The sequence below is a fragment of the Oenanthe melanoleuca genome, chromosome Z, assembly GCF_029582105.1.
Source record: "Oenanthe melanoleuca isolate GR-GAL-2019-014 chromosome Z, OMel1.0, whole genome shotgun sequence".
Classification (NCBI taxonomy): Eukaryota; Metazoa; Chordata; class Aves; order Passeriformes; family Muscicapidae; genus Oenanthe; species Oenanthe melanoleuca.
This window is the reverse complement of record NC_079362.1, coordinates 75917546-75931522: the sequence shown is the minus strand read 5'-3', so window position 1 is coordinate 75931522 and position 13977 is coordinate 75917546. Positions and strand designations below refer to the sequence as shown.

The window sequence follows — 13977 nt, the reverse complement described above, 5'->3', positions numbered from 1 at the left end:
CAGCACAGCCCTTTCTGCACTGAAGGATTGCTAGAATCTCTTTTAAAAACAACATAATGGAGTTAATTGAAAAATAGAAGTGGTTTCAAGTCTAAGCCCTTCCATGCTGGTTTTTTTTAACTTGCAATTTCAAGTGTCATTTTCCTGCATCTCCTCTTGATCTCCTGCGTGTGAGGCAATCTATAAAGGTGATGAATTCACCACAGGGAGGACAAGCACCAAGAGGTATCAAACAGCACAGCAAAGGTAAAGAAAACAAAGCAAGGCAAAGAAAAATGGATGTGTTTCCAAACCTTTACACAATGCATATTTTGTGTTTTGCTTGCAACACCAGAAGGAGAAACAATTCAGGGCAGGTGGTGCTGCATCCCGGTGTCACCTTGGTGACAGCACACTGAACCTGCATGCCAGGGAATCTGGCACACATGGGGAGCCCAGGAGCTGCTGGGGCTGCAAAACCACAACTATCAACCCTGATAAAAACCTGAAAAACCACCACCCCCATCCAACCCTGGGGCTGAAAAACCACCACTTTCAACCCTGATAAAAACCTGAAAAACCACCACCTCCATCCAACCCTGGGGCTGAAAAACCACCCACATCCAATCCTGGGGCTGAAAAACCACCACCACCCAACCCTGGGGCTGAAAAACCACCACTTTCAACCCTGATAAAAACCTGAAAAACCACCACCTCCATCCAACCCTGGGGCTGAAAAACCACCCACATCCAGCCCTGGGGCTGAAAAACCAGCACCACCCAACCCTGGGGCTCCAAAACCACCAACACCACCCAACCCTGGGGCTCCAAAACCAGCACCTCCCAACCCCGGGGCTGAAAAACCATCACTTTCAACCCTGATAAAAACCTGAAAAACCACCACCCCCATCCAACCCTGGCGCTGAAAAACCACCAACACCCAACCCTGGGGCTAAAAAACCACCCCCATTCAACCCTGGGGCTCCAAAACCACCACTACCAACCCTGGGGCTAAAAAACCAGCAGCTTCAACCCTGTGGCTCCAAAACCACCCCTCTCCAGCCCTGGGGCTCCAAAACCACCACTACCAACTCTGGGGCACCAAAATCAACCCCACTCAACCCTGGGGCTCCAAAACCACTAACACCCAACCCTGGGGCTAAAAAACCACCCCCATTCAACCCTGGGGCTCCAAAACCACCACTACCAACCCTGGGGCTAAAAAACCAGCAGCTTCAACCCTGTGGCTCCAAAACCACCCCTCTCCAGCCCTGGGGCTCCAAAACCACCACTACCAACTCTGGGGCACCAAAATCAACCCCACTCAACCCTGGGGCTCCAAAACCACTAACACCCAACCCTGGGGCTCCAAAATCATCACTATCAACCCTGGGGCTCCAGAACCATCCCCATCCAACCCTTTGGGCTCCAGAACCACACCCACCCAACCCTGGGGCTCCAAAATCATCACTATCAACCCTGGGGCTCCAGAACCATCCCCATCCAACCCTTTGGGCTCCAGAACCACACCCATCCAACCCTGGGGCTCCAATACCACCAACACCCAACCCTGGGGCTCCAAAACCACCACTACCAACCCTGAGGCTAAAAAACAACAACACCCAACCCTGGGGCTCCAAAACCATCCCCATCCAACCCTGGGGCTAAAAAACAACAACACCCAACCCTGGGGCTCCAAAACCAGGACCATCCAATTCCGGTGTTCCAAAACCACCACCACCCAACCCTGGGGCTCCAAAACCACCCCCAATCAACACTGAGGCTCCCCCCTGGAGCCAGAGGGGTCCAGGGCCATGGGATTTCAGGATGCCACCTACAGCAAACCAAGGAAATTTCCTCAGGTGAATCCACACCAGAATCCACCTGCCTGCACCAAACAGGTGATCACAGACTGAAATCCATCAGGGTCCAAGCACAGCCTGAATATCCACACCTGAATCCACAGACACAGTCAGGATTTACATGGATGGGTGATGGATGGAGGGATGGATGATGGATGGATGGATGGATGATGGATGGATGGATGGATGGATGGATGATGGATGGATGGATGGATGATGGATGGATGGATGGATGGATGGATGGATGGATGGATGATGGATGGATGATGGATGGATGGATGGATGGATGATGGATGGATGGATGATGGATGGATGATGGATGATGGATGGATGGATGGATGGATGGATGATGGATGGATGGATGGATGATGGATGGATGGATGATGGATGGATGATGGATGGATGGATGGATGGATGGATGATGGATGGATGGATGGATGATGGATGGATGATGGATGGATGGATGATGGATGGATGGATGGATGGATGGATGGATGGATGGATGATGGATGGATGATGGATGGATGATGGATGGATGGATGGATGGATGATGGATGATGGATGATGGATGGATGACGGATGGATGGATGGATGGATGATGGATGGATGATGGATGGATGATGGATGGATGATGGATGGATGATGGATGATGGATGGATGGATGATGGATGGATGATGGATGGATGGATGGATGGATGGATGATGGATGGATGGATGGATGATGGATGGATGATGGATGGATGGATGATGGATGGATGGATGGATGATGGATGGATGATGGATGGATGATGGATGGATGGATGGATGGATGGATGGATGGATGGATGATGGATGGATGATGGATGGATGACGGATGGATGGATGGATGGATGGATGGATGATGGATGGATGATGGATGGATGATGGATGGATGGATGATGGATGGATGGATGGATGATGGATGATGGATGGATGGATGGATGATGGATGGATGGATGGATGGATGGATGATGGATGGATGGATGGATGGATGATGGATGGATGGATGGATGGATGGATGATGGATGGATGGATGGATGGATGATGGATGATGGTTGGATGGATGATGGATGGATGGATGGATGATGGATGGATGATGGATGATGGATGGATGGATGGATGGATGGATGATGGATGGATGGATGGATGGATGGATGGATGGATGATGGATGGATGAGGGATGATGGATGGATGGATGGATGGATGGATGATGGATGGATGGATGGATGGATGGATGGATGGATGGATGGATGATGGATGGATGGATGGATGGATGATGGATGGATGGATGATGGATGATGGATGGATGGATGGATGGATGGATGGATGATGGATGGATGGATGGATGATGGATGGATGATGGATGGATGGATGGATGGATGGATGGATGGATGGATGGACGGATGGATGATGGATGGATGGATGGATGGATGGATGATGGATGGATGGATGGATGGATGGATGGATGGATGATGGATGGATGATGGATGGATGGATGGATGGATGATGGATGATGGATGGATGGATGGATGGATGGATGATGGATGGATGGATGGATGGATGGATGGATGGATGGATGATGGATGGATGGATGGATGGATGATGGATGGATGGATGATGGATGGATGGATGGATGGATGATGGATGGATGGATGGATGATGGATGGATGGATGGATGGATGGATGGATGGATGATGGATGGATGGATGGATGGATGGATGATGGATGGATGATGGATGGATGGATGGATGGATGATGGATGGATGGATGATGGATGGATGATGGATGATGGATGGATGGATGGATGGATGGATGATGGATGGATGGATGGATGATGGATGGATGGATGGATGGATGGATGATGGATGGATGGATGGATGATGGATGGATGGGTGATGGATGGATGATGGATGGATGATGGATGATGGATGATGGATGGATGATGGATGGATGATGGATGGATGGATGATGGATGGATGGATGATGGATGGATGGATGGATGGATGATGGATGGATGATGGATGGATGATGGATGGATGATGGATGGATGATGGATGATGGATGGATGGATGATGGATGGATGATGGATGGATGGATGGATGGATGGATAATGGATGGATGGATGGATGGATGATGGATGGATGATGGATGGATGGATGGATGGATGGATGGATGGATGATGGATGGATGATGGATGGATGATGGATGATGGATGGATGGATGGATGGATGATGGATGGATGATGGATGGATGGATGGATGGATGGATGGATGGATGGATGATGGATGGATGGATGGATGGATGATGGATGGATGATGGATGGATGGATGGATGGATGGATGGATGGATGGATGATGGATGGATGATGGATGGATGATGGATGGATGGATGGATGGATGATGGATGATGGATGATGGATGGATGACGGATGGATGGATGGATGGATGGATGATGGATGGATGATGGATGGATGATGGATGGATGATGGATGGATGGATGATGGATGGATGGATGGATGATGGATGGATGGATGGATGGATGGATGATGGATGGATGGATGGATGGATGATGGATGGATGGATGGATGGATGGATGGATGGATGGATGGATGATGGATGATGGTTGGATGGATGATGGATGGATGGATGGATGGATGGATGATGGATGGATGGATGGATGAAGGATGGATGATGGATGGATGGATGGATGGATGGATGATGGATGGATGGATGATGGATGATGGATGATGGATGGATGGATGGATGGATGGATGATGGATGGATGGATGGATGGATGGATGGATGGATGATGGATGGATGATGGATGGATGGATGGATGGATGGATGGATGGATGGATGGATGATGGATGGATGATGGATGGATGATGGATGGATGGATGATGGATGGATGGATGGATGATGGATGGATGGATGGATGGATGGATGGATGATGGATGGATGGATGGATGGATGGATGATGGATGGATGGATGATGGATGGATGATGGATGGATGATGGATGATGGATGGATGGATGGATGGATGGATGATGGATGGATGATGGATGGATGGATGGATGGATGGATGGATGGATGGATGATGGATGGATGGATGATGGATGAATGGATGGGGGATGGATGGATGGATGGATGGATGGATGGATGATGGATGGATGGATGGATGGATGGATGGATGATGGAAGGATGGATGATGGATGGATGGATGGATGGATGATGGATGGATGGGTGATGGATGGATGGATGGATGATGGATGGATGATGGATGGATGGATGGATGGATGGATGGATGGATGGATGGATGATGGATGGATGGATGGATGGATGGATGGATGGATGATGGATGGATGGATGATGGATGGATGATGGATGGATGGATGATGGATGATGGATGGATGATGGATGATGGATGGATGGATGGATGGATGGATGGATGGATGGATGATGGATGGATGATGGATGGATGGATGGATGGATGGATGGATGGATGATGGAAGGATGGATGATGGATGGATGGATGGATGATGGATGGATGGGTGATGGATGGATGGATGGATGATGGATGGATGATGGATGGATGGATGGATGGATGGATGGATGGATGGATGATGGATGGATGGATGGATGATGGATGGATGGGTGATGGATGGATGGATGGATGATGGATGGATGGATGGATGGATGGATGGATGGATGGATGATGGATGGATGGATGGATGATGGATGGATGATGGATGGATGATGGATGGATGGATGATGGATGGATGGATGGATGGATGGATGGATGGATGGATGATGGATGGATGATGGATGGATGGATGGATGGATGATGGATGGATGGATGATGGATGGATGATGGATGATGGATGGATGGATGGATGGATGGATGATGGATGATGGATGGATGATGGATGGATGGATGATGGATGGATGATGGATGGATGGATGGATGGATGGATGGATGGATGATGGATGGATGGATGGATGATGGATGGATGATGGATGGATGGATGATGGATGATGGATGGATGGATGATGGATGGATGATGGATGGATGGATGGATGGATGATGGATGGATGATGGATGATGGATGGATGGATGGATGGATGGATGGATGGATGGATGATGGATGGATGATGGATGGATGATGGATGGATGGATGGATGGATGATGGATGATGGATGATGGATGGATGACGGATGGATGGATGGATGGATGATGGATGGATGATGGATGGATGATGGATGGATGGATGATGGATGGATGGATGGATGATGGATGGATGGATGGATGGATGATGGATGATGGTTGGATGGATGATGGATGGATGGATGGATGGATGATGGATGGATGGATGGATGGATGGATGGATGGATGATGGATGGATGGATGGATGGATGGATGGATGGATGGATGATGGATGGATGATGGATGATGGATGGATGGATGATGGATGGATGGATGGATGATGGATGGATGGATGGATGATGGATGGATGATGGATGGATGGATGGATGGATGGATGGATGATGGATGGATGATGGATGGATGGATGGATGGATGATGGATGGATGATGGATGGATGGATGGATGGATGGATGGATGGATGGATGATGGATGGATGGATGATGGATGGATGGATGGGTGATGGATGGATGGATGGATGGATGGATGGATGATGGATGGATGGATGGATGGATGGATGGATGGATGATGGAAGGATGGATGATGGATGGATGGATGGATGGATGATGGATGGATGGGTGATGGATGGATGGATGGATGATGGATGGATGATGGATGGATGGATGGATGGATGGATGGATGGATGATGGATGGATGGATGGATGGATGGATGATGGATGGATGGATGATGGATGGATGATGGATGGATGATGGATGGATGATGGATGGATGATGGATGATGGATGGATGGATGGATGGATGGATGATGGATGGATGATGGATGGATGGATGGATGGATGGATGGATGATGGATGGATGGATGGATGATGGATGGATGGATGGGTGATGGATGGATGGATGGATGGATGGATGGATGATGGAAGGATGGATGATGGATGGATGGATGGATGGATGATGGATGGATGGATGATGGATGGATGGATGGATGATGGATGGATGATGGATGGATGGATGGATGGATGGATGGATGGATGATGGATGGATGGATGGATGATGGATGGATGGGTGATGGATGGATGGATGGATGATGGATGGATGGATGGATGGATGGATGGATGGATGATGGATGGATGGATGGATGGATGGATGGATGATGGATGGATGATGGATGGATGATGGATGGATGGATGGATGATGGATGGATGATGGATGGATGGATGGATGGATGGATGGATGGCTGATGGATGGATGGATGGATGGATGGATGGATGGATGGATGATGGATGGATGATGGATGGATGATGGATGGATGGATGGATGGATGATGGATGGATGATGGATGGATGGATGATGGATGGATGATGGATGGATGGATGGATGATGGATGGATGATGGATGGATGGATGGATGATGGATGGATGATGGATGGATGGATGGATGGATGGATGGATGGATGGATGGATGGGAGATGGGCAGCAAGAGCCTTTGCTGACTTTTGGGCAGGGATGGGACAATGGGACAGGCAGAGGGAGCATTGCAGGGTGTTCCCGGTGGGAAGTTGAGGTCAATGCATTCACCGAAGGGATGAAGGTTTAGGAACAGGGTATTCTCCACTCTTCCTGTCCTGCACCAGAATAAGAACCTCATGGTTCTCCTCATGGAGGCAGGGAGCTCTTGTTTCTTCGTCTCCAACCCTCCTTTGCTCACCTTTTGGGCACCAAGACGCAGGGCCAAATGTTCAAACCAGAAACAGCCACGGCCATGGAGAAAGGCAATAATGTGGAGATGTTCTAGAGGATAAACTCCCACGGATAAAGAGCCGGGTGATGGAGAAGAGAGGAGCCTGCACAGCTGGGTGGTGAGAGCTTTGGGGAAGAGGCAGGGTGAGAGAGGGATGTGGATGAACAGGATCATCTCCTGAGGGCTCTCTCCTGCTACACCTGACTCTCTGTGCCCTCAAGAGCTGTCTGTCAGCGCCTGAGTGTATCTGAGACAAGGCTGTGATCAGTGCAGGGGTCAGAGCAGCCTGGGAAGGTGCACACCAGATCTGGACGTGACCAAGGCAGCTGGAAATACAATTTGTTCACTGTGGAGAAGTTTCAGACAAAGAGGCGCCCCATGCTGCTCTCACCATGGAGAAAGGTGTCTAAGCAGGAAAACCAGCCAGACAGTGGGAGAAACAGAGCCAACGCTGCTCTGCACCCAGCTGGGGAGGCCAGCTCCTCGCTGAGCCTCAGGGCATGTCCCAGAGCTGGGAGCTCTCCCCTTTCTTCCCACCACACCATCCCAATCCAGCATCTCCCAGAGCTGGGAGCTCTCCCTTTCCCACCACACCATCCCAATCCAGCATCTCCCAGAGCTGGGAGCTCTCCCCTTTCTTCCCACCACACCATCCCAATCCTGCATCTCCCAGAGCTGGGAGCTCTCCCTTTCCCACCACACCATCCCAATCCAGCATCTCCCAGAGCTGGGAGCTCTCCCCTTCCCACCACACCATCCCAATCCAGCATCTCCCAGAGCTGGGAGCTCTCCCCTTCCCACCACACCATCCCAATCCAGCATCTCCCAGAGCTGGGAGCTCTCCCCTTCCCACCACACCATCCCAATCCAGCATCTCCCAGAGCTGGGAGCTCTCCCTTTCCCACCACACCATCCCAATCCAGCATCTCCCAGAGCTGGGAGCTCTCCCCTTCCCACCACACCATCCCAATCCAGCATCTCCCAGAGCTGGGAGCTCTCCCTTTCCCACCACACCATCCCAATCCAGCATCTCCCAGAGCTGGGAGCTCTCCCCTTCCCACCACACCATCCCAATCCTGCATCTCCCAGAGCTGGGAGCTCTCCCATTTCCCACCACACCATCCCAATTCTGCATCTCCCAGAGCTGGGAGCTCTCCCCTTTCTTCCCACCACACCATCCCAATCCAGCATCTCCCAGAGCTGGGAGCTCTCCCTTTCCCACCACACCATTCCAATCCAGCATCTCCCAGAGCTGGGAGCTCTCCCTTTCCCACCACACCATCCCAATTCTGCATCTCCCAGAGCTGGGAGCTCTCCCCTTTCCCACCACACCATCCCAATCCAGCATCTCCCAGAGCTGGGAGCTCTCCCCTTTCTTCCCACCACACCATCCCAATCCTGCATCTCCCAGAGCTGGGAGCTCTCCCCTTCCCACCACACCATCCCAATCCTGCATCTCCCAGAGCTGGGAGCTCTCCCATTTCCCACCACACCATCCCAATCCAGCATCTCCCAGAGCTGGGAGCTCTCCCTTTCCCACCACATCACCCCAACTCAAGGTTTGCCTGATGAAAGTCACACAAACAAGACACCTTGCCAGGCAAGGGCTATTATTCAGGTGAATGTGTATTCTGAGCTGTGTTTAAAATTCTGCTCACAGTCCAGAGTGGCTCTCATTTGCCATTCCAACACTCAGCAGGATGTTCTGGGGTTTGAGGAACATCAGGTCAGGAGAGATGTGACCTTTGAGACAAATAGCACCACACAACCTGCAATTTTTGTGCTGGCAGGGCCCTGCCATTGGTGTAAGCATATTGCAGAAACAAAACATGCTAAGATAAAAAATAAATCCACGTGCTCAAGATGACCCTTGCTCACCTGAAAGGCTCTCAGGAAACCATTACAACGGGGTGCAGCTCTGTGCTGCCTTCAGAGGTTTGGATTTAACGGGTCTTTGGGCAGTTAATTGGGTACAGGATTCCACCTGCTCGTGGGCATCTGCCCAAGCACAGGCTGGCAGCAGCAAGTGAGGGTCCCTGCTCTTGGGGTGGCTGCCTGGAACAGAGGCGAGGCAAGGCTAGGAAACATAATTTTAATTGTAAAAATAAAATAAAAAATAAAAAATTAAAAAATAAAAAATAAACATAAATAAACATAAATAAAATAAAATAGACTAAAATAAAATAAAATAAAAAATAAAATAAAATAAAACAAAGTAAAATAAAATAAAATAAAATAAAATAAAATAAAATAAAATAAAATAAAATAAAATAAAATAAAATAAAATAAAATAAAATAAAATAAAATAGACTAAAATAAAATAAAGTAAAACAAAGTAAAATAAAATAAAATAAAATTAAATTAAATTAAATTAATTTAAATTAAGTAAATTAAGTAAAATAAAATAAAACAAAATAAAATAAAATAAAATGTTAAAATATAATAAAATAAAATAAAATAAAATAAAATAAAATAAAATAAAATAAAATAAAGTAAAGTAAAGTAAAATAAAATAAAATGTTAAAATAAAGTTTAAAAAAATGAGAGAATAAAGTGGGTATTTATTGAAGGCCTTCAACAGGTACACCCTGGGCAGTAAAACAGAGGCTACACCTAAAATGGACAATGGTCACAAGTTTTTCAGACAATTGTAAATTTGGACCTTCTACATACCGGGGTAAATTCCCCAATGACAACTTCAGGTAATGAAGATATTTACCCCCTGTTTGCTCCCCCTCAATTCACTTTGTTTACATTTTCAGGGCCTGAGGCAGAGGGTGTCCTTGAGTTTCAGAGGAATTGTTGTCGGACCAAAACGTGAAGACAGTTAGCATGGAGTTTACAGCTGTGCACTAAAGCAGTGCAGGATTTGAAAAACACAAAAGCCAAGGCAAAACCACAAATCCTAAGGCATCAGGGCAGCCCTGGGGTGGATGCTCCACTGCTCTGCCTCCTGCTGCTGCCTCCTGCCAGAGCACGGAGCTCAAAAATCCGTGTGAGCCTGGGAGGAGAGAGAGCTTGAGAGAGAAACGGGGAGAGAAATGATTTCTGTGCCTTCATCAAGGGCAGCACTGACCCACGGCAGGCTGCACCCAGCTCTGGCAAACTCAGCCCTGCTCAGGCCAGGAACCATCAATAAATGCTGTGCTGGGTTGGTGTGGCACCCAGCAATGTGAATTCTGTCCCCATCTGTTAACCCAGCTGGGGCAGTGCCCCTGATCTCCTGGCACACATTATCTGCTCATGGGCCATCTTTAAACCAGCTGGGCAATCATCTTTATCTTCCTACAGCCCATCCTCCCTCCAGGAGATATCTCCTGTTCATGGCCACTGAGTCCCAGGGCATGACTGATAAAATTCCATCATCCCACTGGGAGATGCTCCAGCCAGGGGAGCAGCCAAGCCTTTCCTACCCAGATAAAACTGAGATTTGGGACACCAAGGAACCTTCTTCCCACTGGATTCCAGAGGAAAGCCAGACCTTTGCACATCATCCCTGGAGCTTCAGAGGAAACTGCACCTTCTCCAGGAGCACTGCTCCAGCTGAACCACATCTGCCCCTGCAGGAGGATGCAGCCACCATTGAATGGGACTGTGCCAACACCCTGACTGACTGACGGGTGTCAGCTTGGATTCTGACTCTGGCAGGGCTGGGATTGTTCTGTGTAATACTGCATTGCTATTTTAATTTTCCTAGTAAAGAACTGTTATTCCTAATTCCCATCTCTTTGCCTGAGAGCCCCTTAATTTCAAAATTATAATATTTTGGAGGAAATAATTTGGGTTTACATTCTCCATTTCAAAGAGAAGCTTCTGCCTTCATTGGCAGACACCTGTCCTCCAAACCAGGACACTGGCATTACCCATCTGCTGCTTTCAGCTCTGCTCTGGAGCAGCACCCAGCTTTCTCTGCACACTCAGATATTTTTGCACTGATGCTCCAGCCTCCCGCTCCACGAGGAACTGGAGGATGCTGGTGCAGTGGCATCTGGCAGAGTTAAACACCAACATGAAGCTGCAGCCCCCTGACAGCTCCTTCCACTGCACTGGCTGCTATTGAGGCAACAGAGAATTGCTCAGAAATAACAGTAATTCTGCAGTAGGCACGAACAGGTGACTCCTACCCTGATCCCACAGCCCTTGACAACACCATGTTCCTTAAATCAGAGACTTCCTGTGCTCATGCAGCCTGCCTTGTTTGCAGGGAGTTACCTGACTTTAAACAAACAAATCTCACATTTGAAAAGCCAGGAGCCTCTTCCTGAGCTGGGCCATAAATAATGAGAGAGGAAGGGAGCACAGAAAGGGCAGGCAGAGAGACAGGGACCCCGTGCTTGCTTCCTGCAACCTCATTCCTTTTCCCCAGGCTCTGTTTCTCCCCACAGCCCAGACTTGCACCCAGAATCGGCTCAGATCATGAGATTGTCTTTCTGCCATCCTCTGCTGCCTCCCTTCACAGAGCAGTGGGCAGGAACCCACTGGTAAACACAAAGTGCACTTAAACCTTGGTACAGGCACAGCAACAGACACATGGGGCACCCCAGCCTCACCCACGGACACATCCAGATCAAGAAAACGGATTTTATCTCATCACTGTGTGCAGGGCTGACAGCAGGGAGGGAGCCCGGGATAATGGGTGAGAAGGCTCTGTGACACACAGTCCTGATGCTAATGGGTCCTGAACAGAGCTGCAGGTGTGAAATGCAGGTTGCCTCCCAGGCTGGGGCTCTAGAGCAGTGGAGGAACGTGGCAGAGGCTCTGTCACCCTCTGGGTCCCCAGGAGAAGGCAAAGCCACTGCAGCTCTGCAGCTGGCTGCTGGTTAAAGTCACTGTTTGGTGTTGTGACATGAGATAAAATCCGTTTTCTTGATCTGGATGAGGTTGCAGAGAATTCAGTATGCCATTTGGATCCAGACCTGAGATTAAAGGGTTTGACTGAGTCTCAAGGACCCATCCTCTCCCCCCAGGTTAAATGAATGTAATTCAAACCAAATGGGGTTTTCAAGAAGCTGGCTGGCACCGAAGTGGGGACAAAGCCCAGCAGAGTGGGTGTGGACACGCCAGGTCCCCTCCCCACGTGCTTCCAGCAGCTTGTGCTTTTTGACAGCAGCAGAGCAAGGAACACAGAGCTTAGTCACTTGAGTAAAGCAGGCAAACACACGCCTCCCCACAGTCCACTGCTGAGACAGAACAGAACAGCCGAGCGTGGGTTTGATGTACACAATACAGCAACAGGAGGCGGCTGAAGGGCACTCAGACCCTCCCCGTGCCCTCTGCGCAGCCCTGCAGAGCCCAGGGGATTCTGGCAGAGCTCAGGGCATGGGCTGTGCCCAGAAAACACTGAAGGCCAGGCTGGACAGGGCTCTGAGCCACCCCAGCCCGTGGAGGGCTCGGACTGAACGAGCTTTAAAGGTCCCTTCCCACCCAAACCGAGATTCCACAGACACGTGTGCTTGGGGCACAGTGGTCACCAGCAGTGACCACCCAGCAGGGCTCACAGCTGCCCAAGGGGGCTCAAGGACCTGTTACCCCTGGAGGACCCGCCATGCTCAGCCACATTCACAGAATTCACAGAATTCACAGAATTCACAGAATTCACAGAAACCCAGTGATTGGATTGGAAGAGACCTTCAAGATCATGGCCCAGCCACATTCACAGAATTCACAGAATTCACAGAATTCACAGAAACCCAGTGATTGGATTGGAAGAGACCTTCAAGATCACAGACACGGGTCTCGGCTTGGGGCACAGTGGTCACCAGCAGTGACCACCCAGCAAGGCTCACAGCTGCCCAAGGGGGCTCAAGGACCTGTTACCCCTGGAAGACCCACCATGGCCCAGCCACATTCACAGAATTCACAGAAATTCACAGAATTCTCAGAATTCACAGAAACCCAGTGATTGGATTGGAAGAGACCTTCAAGATCATGGCCCAGCCACATTCACAGAATTCACAGAATTCACAGAAATTCACAGAAACCCAGTGATTGGATTGGAAGAGACCTTCAAGATTGTGGCCCAGCCACATTCACAGAATTCACAGAATTCACAGAATTCACAGAATTCACAGAAATTCACAGAAACCCAGTGATTGGATTGGAAGAGACCTTCAAGATCATGGCCCAGCCACATTCACAGAATTCACAGAATTCACAGAAATTCACAGAAACCCAGTGATTGGATTGGAAGAGACCTTCAAGATCATCAAGTCCAAC

The 13977-nt window shown here is 49.2% G+C and overlaps 1 protein-coding gene across 1 annotated transcript in view; it reads right to left on the bottom strand.

The window, feature by feature from the left end:
• The window catches only part of MAPK4 (mitogen-activated protein kinase 4), an 81354-nt gene that overhangs the window by 37674 nt on the left and 29703 nt on the right, over positions 1-13977 (bottom strand). The window lies entirely within an intron of this gene.